The sequence below is a fragment of the Oryx dammah genome, unplaced genomic scaffold (assembly GCF_014754425.2).
Source record: "Oryx dammah isolate SB20612 unplaced genomic scaffold, SCBI_Odam_1.1 HiC_scaffold_15, whole genome shotgun sequence".
NCBI classification, from domain to species: domain Eukaryota; kingdom Metazoa; phylum Chordata; class Mammalia; order Artiodactyla; family Bovidae; genus Oryx; species Oryx dammah.
The window spans coordinates 43932880-43941044 of NW_024070199.1; the positions used below are offsets into that span (position 1 = coordinate 43932880).

The window sequence follows — 8165 nt, forward strand, 5'->3', positions numbered from 1 at the left end:
CAGACAGTAAAGAATCTGCCTGCAATGCGGGGGACACCGGTTCGATCCCCAGTCTGGGAAGATCCCACACGCTGTGGAGCAGCTAAACCCACAAGCCACAACTACTGAAGCCTAGAGTATGCCTAGAGCCATGCTCTGCAACACGAGAGGCCGCCACAATGAGAAGCCCGAGCACCACAACAAACAGTAGCCCCCGCTTGCCACAGCTGAAGAAAGCCTTTTCACAGCAATGAAGACCTAGTGCAGCCTAAATAAATATTTTTTAAAAAGTAATACAATTTGTATTTGCTGATGATATGATTCTATATACAAACAAATTCCAAAGAGGGTGAATTCCCTGGTGATCCAGTGATTAGGGCTCCACTCTCTCACTGCCAAGAGCCTGCGTTTGATCCCTGGTCAGGGAACTAAAATCCCACAGCCCACATGGTGTGGTTAAAAAAAAAAAAAAAAAAACAAAGAACACACTAGAGCTAATAAACACATTCGGCAAAGTTATAGGATATAAAATCAATACTCAAAAATCAGCTGTGTTTCTATACACTAGCAGTGAACAATCTGAGAAGGAAATTTAAAAAACAATTCTATTTACAATATCATCCAAAAGAATAAATACTTAGGAACAAATTTAACCAAGGAAGGGGAAATTTTTTTACACTGAACTGCAAAACACTGCAGAAAGAAATTAAAGAATATATAAATAAGTGGAAAGATATCTCATGTTCATGGATTGGAAAACTTAATATTTTTTAAAATATAATTTTCACTTTACTTTTTTCCAGAGGGTAGTTTTTCTTTGGTCATTAAGGACTTAGCTCCCCACTTGGTCTTTGGCAAAGGTCATGGGGCAGCACCCCCAGTTCTAAATTGGGGTGGGGGTGTTCAGCCCTTCCAGGCTTCACAAGAATGGCTCCCAACTACCTTGCTATGAATGGTACACCTCACACAGTATTGTCGTTTCACATGCAGCTTGGGAGGCACATAGGTATTGAAGACATTTGCTTCAGAAATGTCCCTGACGGCTGCAGCCTCTGTTATGTTCCGCATGATGACCTTCTTAGTGGCCTTGTCCTTGAGCACACACTGGGTGCAGCTGGCACCGTGGGCTGCATGTGGCCACAGCCCGTTTTGGCATGACTATCGTTCCTTCTTTTTTCTTGGTCACCTTGGAAGTGAAGGCCTGAGAGACGAAAAGCTGAATAATGTTTAATATGGCAGTGCTCCTCAAAGTAATCTATGATACAATGTAATCTCTACTGAAACTCTAACGCTTTGTAGAAATGGAAAAGCCCATCTTCATATGTAATTGTAATTCTAATCCTCATTGTTTAAATAGCCAAAAATGTATGTAGAAAGAAAACCAAAGTTAGAGGACTTACATTTCCTGATGTGTGAACTTATTACAAACTATAATAATCAAAGACATTTTGATTATTGCTTAAGGATGGACAGATAGACCAATAACATAGCATTGAGAGTCTAGAAACAAACCCAAATATCAATGACCAGTTGATTTCCAACAAGATCATCCAGTATGGAAAGAAGGAAGGCAAGAGTACTAGAGTGGGTTGCCATTCCCTCTTCCAGGGAATCTTCCCCATCACAGGATCAAGCCGGGGTCTCCTGCATTGTAGGCAGATTCTTTATCAACTGAGCCACTAGGGAAGCTATGGAAAGAATAGTCTCTTCAACAAATGGTGTTGGGACACCAGGCTAACCACATGCCAAAGAAGTTGAATACCTACTTCACCCCATATTCAAAAATTAACTCATTATGTATCAACAACCTAGTATAGGAGCTAAAACAAATAAAACTCTTAGAAAACACAGGAGTGAATCTTCATATCCTTGGATTTCACAATGAATTATTAAATATGGCACCAAAAGCATGAACAACAAAAGAGCAAATAGATAAATTGGGATTTACAAAAATCTAAAACTTTTGTGCATCAAAAGACATTATTAAGAAAGTAAAAAGACAACCTACAGAATGTGAGAAGATGTTTGCAATATCATCTGGTAAGGGTTATGTATCTAGAATATATAAAGAAGTCTCACAACTCAGCAACAAGAAGCAAAAAATCCAATTTAAATATCAGCAAAGTACTTGAATAGCAAAGTACCTATCCCCAAAGAAAATATACAAATGATCAAAAAGCACATGAAAAGATATCCAGTCTCATTGACCGTTATGGAATTTCAAATGAAAACCACAATAAGGTACCACTTCATACCCACTAGGGTAGCTATAATGAAATGACAACTACAAAAACCCATAAAAACAGAAAATAACAAGTCTTGGTAAGAGTGCGTAGGCATTAGAATTTCCATACACTGCTGGTGAGACTATCAGATGATGCCTCTGCTTTGGAAATGAGTTTGGCAGTTACTCAAAATGTTTAGCATAGGCATCACAAGACCAAGAAATTCCACACCTAGGTGTATACTTCCCCAAATTGAAAACAGGTGTTCAAACAAATATTTGTTCATGAATGTTCATGGAAGCATTATTCACAACAGCCAAAATGTGGAGACAACCCAAATGTCCATCAGTGGATGAATGGATAAACTGATAGGGTGTATCCATACAATGGAATATTATTCCACCTTAGAAAGGAATGTGAGCCTAAAACAACTCTAAAAAATAGTCTATTTTTTAAAAAATGAAGTCCTTATACACGTGCTACAATATGGATGAAATGTTAAAACATTAGGTTAAGTGGAAAAAAAAACCTGACATCAAAGGGAACATGTTGAATGATTTGTTTTTCATGAAATGACTAGAAGAGGCAAATACATAGAGACAGGAAGCAGACTAGTGGCTGCCAAGGTCTGGGGGCAGGAAAAACCGGGAATGATTGCTTTGTGGGTATAAGATATTCATCTTGTGGTGATGAAAAAGTGTTGAGACTAGAGAGAGGTGTTGATTATACAATATGCCAAGCGCAGAATATGCCACTGAACTTTAACATGGTGAGTTTTGTGTTATTTGAACTTCACTTCCACAAAAGTAAAGGTTATTATTTCACCCGCTCGTGCTCTTTCTGGTTCTTGTTTACTCTGATGAAGCCAGCTGCCGATGGAAAGGCCCACACAGCAGAAACTGTAGGCAGCCTCCGTCAACAGCAGTGAGGAGCTGAGACCCTCAACCTAACAGCCTCCAAGGAACCACAGCCAGCCAACGGCCAGGGGAGGGAGCTTGGAAGTGGGTCCTTTCCTGTCGGAGCCCTGAGATGACTGAAATCTGGCCGATGCCTTGGCTGTAGTCTGATAATCTCAGTACAGGATAGCTGCCGCAGGCATTCTTGCTCAAAGAGCAAGAAAACAGGAGGCACAGTGGACCGGGCTGGTCCAAAGCAGTTCTGAAATCCAGCCAGGAACATGTGGGAAGTTCTTTAGTTGGACTCCAAGCTTTGGGAGGAATGCTGCGAGGCTCAGGGCTCTGATCTCTGGGGCCTGGTCGTCTGAGTCTTTCCTTTCTCATAAAAGGGAGCATGTGTTTGCAGCGGAGTGGTTTCCTCAGTCTGCTTCCTGCCGGTAGAATCGCATGGACTGGGAGGGGGCATTCTGATGGCTTCTTTTTCTTTTGCATTGTCTGTGCCTTTCAGTCCAAGCTGGCACACTTGCTCATAAACCTTGTGGGAATTCTGTGACTCTTGCTGAAGTTCAGCGCGTGTGATGAAAGGTGCCCCCACAGGTCTTTCTGAAGTAAGTCCTACTCTATGGTTGGACGGCATCACTGATTCAACAGACATGTGTATGAGCAAACTCTGGGAGATCGTGAAGGACAGGGGAGCCTGGCGTGCTGCAGTCCATGAGATCACAGAGGGTTGGACAGGGCTGAGCCACTGAACAACAACAAATCGTGAGCTCCAGCTGAGCTCCCCAGGTTACCTGAACAGCCCAGCTGTGGCAGGAAACCTGTGCCCACAGGCCTTCAGTCATGTGTAGCTGTCCCCAGAATCCAGGTATGATATTTTATTGACAACACTTTCCACATAAATGTCCAAATGGCTTTTTTTTTTTTTTCTGTTGTGCCACATGGCTTGTGGAATCTTAGTTCCCCAACCAGGGATTGAACCCAGTCCCTCAGTAGTGAAAACTTGGCATCCTAACCACTGGGCTGCCAGGGAAATTCCCTGCACTTATGTCTTGGGTCAGGAAAGTGGGCCACAGAAACCTCCTTGCTACAGTAAAGATAACATCTTTAGGGTAAAGCCAGACCTGGGTCTTCTGGCATAGTCTCAACCCTTCCCCACCCCCGTCCCCACCCTTGGTCCCTTGCCCAGGACCATGATGCTCTGGGAGGCCATTCTTGTCCCAGAGTTATTACCACTTTGGGGTTCTCTAAAAAATGGCAACCCACTCCAGTATGGAGAATCCCATGGACAGAGGAACCTGATGGGCTACAGTCCATGGGGTTGCAAAGAGTCGAACACGACTGAGGGATAACACAGGAATAAGAGGGTAAACAAGACAGGGCTTCACTGACAGCAGCGGTTCCATCCCTCGTGGGTTCTCCCTGAGCAACACAGGCCTCTCAGCCAGCCGAAGTGGGCACTACCATCAGCACCAGAGCAGGACCCTGCCCAGCCAGGACCACAGCCACACTGTTCCTGACCCCAGAGCTGTGCAGCTGGGTTTACCGTCTGTAAAAACAAAACCACGACATGTATTGCCTCATGACCAGTAACATGTAACACACAGGGATTTAGCCCGTGCCAAATCGTCCAACTTCAACAACTCTCATAAGATCCCGCCTTCTCATAAAAAAAGGCTCATCTCTTGAACAAGATACTCGGGAGAATGTCCACATTTGCAAACTTACATTTAGATTGACATTCTGCAATGCAGGAGACCCCAGTTCGATTCTTGAGTCGGGAAGATCCACTGGAGAAGGGATAGGCTACCCACTCCAATATTCTTGGGCTTCCCTGATGGCTCAGCTGGTAAAGAATCCGCCCGCAAAGCGGGAGACCTGGGTTCGATCCCTGGGTTGTGAAGATCCCCTGGAGAAGGGAAAGACTATGCCAGTATTCTGGCTTGGAGAATTCCATGGACTGTATAGTCCATGGGGTTCCAAAGAACTGGACATGACTGAGTGACTTTCACTTTTCTGAATATAAACTCTAATACCCTCTAAATAGCAACCTTTACTTTTGTATCCTGCTGGTGTAGATCTACCTCAGTTGCAGAATGTATCAAATTTTATTTTTTGGCCATGCCATATGGGATGCCATGGCATGTGGGATCTTAGATCCCCCCTGGAAAGCACAGAATCTTAATGACTGGACTGCCAGGGACGTCCCCAAACCAGTTTGTTTCTGATCCAGTATCTCTAGGTGACTCTAGAAGACTTTCAAGCTCTCTCATGTGCTATTGAGAAGATAGTTAAAATCTTACACTATAGAGTCTTGGAATCATATAATTTTTAAAATTACCCAAGGGCAGATTGACACAGAATCACAGAAGCCAAGACCATGATGCTGAGTCTGATTTTCCACTTTGGAGTCCAGACGACCACCCGGTCCCCTTATCCAGGTGACAGAGACATCAATATTGTACTTTACATCCAGACCTGGAGCTGCCAAGGGATGGAGCATCCACATCTGATGGCTTGATTAGGTATCCCTGTAAGAGCTGGCCTGCTGGGGCTTGCCGCCGTGACAGTTATCCTGCTTGTTCTGGGGGGGGGCGGTGTGTGTTGCTTGTCATGGGTGTGGCCTGTTCCGTGTGTCTGTCTGTGGGTCTTGTCTATGTGCCAGGAGCAGTAAGAGGGGGTGTGGACTCTTCTGATGGGGAGCCTATCCCCCTGCAAGGCATGTCATCGAAAGTCATGCTCTCTCCCAGGTGGCTGCTCTGAACGCCTGGGCTCATCCCTGGAAATGACTTGGAACTGTGACCAGCTGTAGAACCATTGTCTTCCCCTCCCCTCACTTGCCTGGCACGCCCAGGCACCCACACTTTCCCAAACGATGCCCTGCCCTGCTTATGGCTCAAGCATCTGGCTGCCCAGCTCTGTCTGGAATTTGGCTGGAACCCTGCCAGAAGGAGGTCAGCACATCTGCCATCAGAGAACATTGCCTTCCATGCCAGATGCTGTTGGGGAAAGGGGAGGACAGAGTGCCAGTCACCCTGCATGACCCCGTCTGGGGCTGCTTGTCATTGAAAGTCTGTGTATGAGGCAGGCAGTTTTCAGCCCCTTCATCTGTGTGAGTCTAGAGGTCACCTGTTGGATAGGCTGTGGAGAGGTGTGGGCCTTGCTGCCCTCCATAAAGGCAGGATCCTCGAATCTGCCAAAAGCAGATGGTGACTAGTTTACACTGGGTTAAGAGCGGGGCCTGGAGCATCACAGAGCATAGGTTTAATCTCTGTCCCCAGGCTGGGGCCAAAGATGCTTCAGTTCTCTGGGCAAGGCAGGAGGGGGCGCCCAGGGTCCTATGAGGGCCTCCCTGTAGGTAACTCCATGCCAGCCCTCTGCTAACACAGAGCTGCCCAAGCGTTCCCTGGTCCTGAAACCCTCAGTGTCTCGGTAAATTTTTCACGGTGCTCCTAAGCCAAAAGAAATATCTAACTGTTCTATTTGTGAATTATTTAGGTCAAATCAATAAGTATGTATGTTCTAATAACTTAGAAAATATATTGAATAACACACAGCAATAGAAAGAAAAAAAATGGTATTTTTATTTTCTTCTCTAATAATCACCAAGCTTTCCTGGTAGCTCAGTGGTAAAGAGTTCACCTACAATGTAGGAGACACGTGCAGGAAACTCGGGTTTGATTCCTGGGTTGGGAAGATCTCCTGGAGAAAGAAATGGCAACCCACTCCAGTATTCTTACCTGCAAAATCCCATGGACAGAGGAGCCTGGTGGGCTACGGTCCATGGGGTCACACAAGAGTTGGACACCACGGAATGACTTGACGACAATAACCACCATGACTTACAAACTGGCTATGTGCACTGGCCGGCTTCTCAGACCTGGAATCCGATGGGACACCCCCAGTCTCATTTCTTGTTCCATGGTCATGTCCATTTTTTAATCCTGAAACCACAGGAAACCCACCTTCTCAAAGCTATGACATGAAAGGATTTGTGGTGTCATCTAACGCTGAAATTGTGAACCAACAGAACCTGTTAATTTGCTCAGAGCGGGGAGATGTCCACATTTTAGACAATTTAAAATATCCTCTGTGCCCTTGTGAGTCTCCTCCAGGATCTGGGGACCTCAGTGCCATCACAGATACAGTTTACAGAGGAGGAAAGTGGCTCAGAGGGGCTGACCCCCTGTGTGAGGTCAAGATCCTGGCTCCAGGGCTCGCTGAGGTTCCTGGAACCAAACTCAAGTGAGGGCTGCGGGAGGCAGAGGAGAGAGGGCCATAGTGGGTGGAAGAAGCTAGGAGACCGATGCTCAAGTGGGTGTGGACGAGGGTCTGGGAGGCTGCCAGGGGTGGATGTGGGGTGAGGAGAATTGCTGGTACTGATCTCCTGGGGTGCAGCTGGGGGCTCCAGGACACTCCTGCGGTCCCCTTGCCTCTCATCACAGTGGGATCTCAGTTCCCTCTCCCCATAGTGGCGGGCGACCTCAGGGGTAGGGGTCCGCCCCTCCCACCAGCGTCTGCATCCCTCATGGACGTCACAGCGTAGGCTGTCACCCCGCAAATCAGCAACCAAGTTTAGCTGGGCTCAGACATCAATGCCCCAGGCCTATACTGGACACGGGGTGACCCGCACATGGCTCAGAAATGGACTTGGCCCCAAAAGGAATCCCTTGGGGAGCTGAGGGCAGAAGCAGCCCAAGGGGTAAGGAAAGGACGGGAATGGAGCAGGAGGGCTGGGGATGCTAGAGGAGGGCGCAGCGGGACCTGGGCTGCGGGACTCCATCCCCTCCTCTAGCCCAAGGGGAGGCTGGCTGCCCCCATCACACTCCCCTGAGGTCCCTACTGACGATCCCCAGGCGCCTCTTTGTCCTGAGTGGGTGGGGTGGAACTGGCAAAAGCTGGCGGGGCAGTACCTCCAGGAGCGAGAATAGCCTGGTGACCAGGGCTTAGGGGACCCTCCCTCCCCAATCTCAGTTCAAGGCAGGCTACCCCAGTGCCCCAGTCGGCTGGATCACCTGGCCACACGCCCCGGGCCATCTCCCCTCACCCACGACACGCTTCCCAA

The 8165-nt window shown here is 47.1% G+C and overlaps 1 pseudogene; it reads right to left on the reverse strand.

The window, feature by feature from the left end:
* Positions 1-768: 768 nt before the first annotated feature.
* LOC120874102 lies at positions 769-3383 on the reverse strand (annotated as a pseudogene).
* Between the last annotated feature and the right edge of the window lie 4782 nt (positions 3384-8165).